This window comes from Meles meles, chromosome 12, assembly GCF_922984935.1.
Source record: "Meles meles chromosome 12, mMelMel3.1 paternal haplotype, whole genome shotgun sequence".
NCBI classification, from domain to species: domain Eukaryota; kingdom Metazoa; phylum Chordata; class Mammalia; order Carnivora; family Mustelidae; genus Meles; species Meles meles.
In genome coordinates this window covers 21312104-21314585 of record NC_060077.1, presented here as the reverse complement: position 1 = coordinate 21314585, position 2482 = coordinate 21312104, and positions in this window count along the sequence as shown.

The following is a 2482-nucleotide window of genomic DNA, read 5'->3' as shown; positions in this document are numbered from 1 at the left end:
TTCGGTTCCGGGAATGCAGGAGGAACAATAGAAATGACCGCCAGGGCCGCCATCTTTCAGTCCCCTCCCCCGCTTCCTTAACCCTAGATTCTCCCGCCAAAAGGATGTACGCCCAGGTCATGTCTCCATAGGTAACCCGATACCTAAGCAGGAAACAGGAGTATCAGGAGCCCTCACCCCATACCTTCCCATCACCAAATATGGATGTGAGCCTATGCCCTACCTTGGCCCGATTAAAGACACCCCCCCCCCCCCCCCCCCCCGCCGCCAACTCCCTCCCAGTGCCACTTCCTCGACTCCCCCTTTCCGAGTGGCGAGTGGCGGAACCTCGCAGGAGAGTGCCCACCTCCTCCCAGTGCAACTTTCCTGGCTCCCTTTCTCCTGAGCCCTGAAACTTCGCTGGAGAGTGCCTTTTGTGGAGGCCGAGAAAATTAAGGCCATCCCACTTCAGGCTTAGCTTTAGCGTAAGTACAGTCATCTTGGCAAAGCAAAAGCTGGCATCTTGCACCCCCTCTCCACCCGCTCTCAGCCACCCCTGGCTGCCCTGGGGGAAAAGCGAATAGTTAACTTGCAGAGATCACAATCCTGCAAGGCAGGAGTCTCCCTTGGTTTACAAATGTCCTAGAGATTTACAACAAGGAGGCTATCTTAACAATAGCACAATTTCCAGAGGCAAATAACTCAGTTCCTCAAGCCCTAAAAAAAGTTGAATTTCCCCTAACCTAAATCTCACTAACAAGGACACTTGATAGGAGAAATGTGAAACTTTATCTCTAAACCTCCAAGATAGTGTCAGTGATCATTCCCAAGCATATGGCCCACTGATATACATCTAAAGGGTCTCAGGAGAAGATTTTTATTATTGGTAATGAATGACCTTTCTCCCAACAATAGCTAGCCCCTCAAGGTCCTGGAGACTTTGCTTCCAAAATTCCTTAGAGACTTACGCCATCCCTAATCCCCTTTGTCCTCACCCACCGCCGAGTCCACCCCCACTCTGCCTTTTAAAACTCTGTAATCTGGTTCGGGGTCCAAGTCCCTACACCGCTGCATCGGGTATACTTGGATCCAAGCTTAAGCTTGTCAAATAAACCCTCGTGTGATTGCATCGGTGCTTGGCTCCTTGGTGGTCTCTCGGACGCGAAAACTCGGGCATAACACCTTTAATAAATCTTGCCTTGCACCCACCTCGCCTGGTGTTTTGTTTACCTCGCCTGCGAAACCTTACACTAAACATAGCCATCGGGAAATGATCTTGTGTTCTTTTGTGGTTATTTACTTATTTATTTGGGAGAGAACATCTAGCATGAGATCTACCCTCTTGGAAGCAGAGACTTGGGGGCAAGCTGGGGAGGGGAACATGAAGCCAGGAGGGGGAGAGTGAGCAAGGTGATTTTATGCAGAGTGGTGTGGAATACCACTCCTTTTGCCCAGGTTTCTCCATTCGTTTGCAGAGGCATGCTAATTATTCTCTTATCCCTGCTCCTTCTCTGTGATCATTTCTTCATTCTCCCTTCAAAGATTCTCAGCGCTTTTTGTCTTAATTAGGCTACAGTGGTGGTTTGGCTGCTCCCTTGGTTTCTTATTGAACCACCTCTTTACTTATTCTATGTACTTTTTTTTTTGCACATCCCGATTCATCCTACTCTTGCATTGGCTGGTTTTCGCTAGGTTTATTTTGGTGTGAGATTTGTGTTTTCTCCATGCAGGTGTAAATACATACATACATACATGCATGTGTCAATCCAAGATATTTACAAAATAGTTTTCCAAATTGCATTTAATTATCTATTGCTTTTTGCCCGTGTATCCCCGATTTTCCAACATAAATACCACCTTCTCTCCCACTGCCCTCCCCCTCCTTTTTAAAATGATTTATTTATTTATTATAAAGAGAGAGAGTGAGCAAGGGGGGGGGCGCGGGGGGGGGGTAGGGAGAGAGAATCTCGTGCAGACTGAATGCTGTGCACAGAGCTTGACCCAGAGCTCAGTTCTATGACCTGAGATCATGACCTCAGCAGAAACCAAGAGTTGGATGCTTCACAAACGGAGCCACCCAGGTGCCCAGAAAGCACACTGGCAGATTCCTGCAAGTCATCAGGAACCTGGTGGTAATCAGATCAACTCTCTGGCATTTGGGGTTGTTCATAAGAGTTATAAATCCGTCAGATTTCCCACTGGATTCATCATTAAATTGAATCATTCATGCATCCATCTATTCTCTTCTGACGTGTGAACTGAACACATAGTCTGACCAGGCACGATTTTATCTACTGGAGAAGGAGCGGGGAAAGAACAGACCAAGTCCCTTCCCTTGAGGCTCTTACATTCTGATGGTGAAGGGTCAACAATAAGTAGTGATGCAGACTCTGACCTTCAGGAACAAACCCAGTGCAGGACCTGTAACACCAGTGGGCAGAACGTGGTACAACTTCTCTGAAAGGCATAGAAAGAAGACCTACTGGAAAGAGTCCCAAGTACC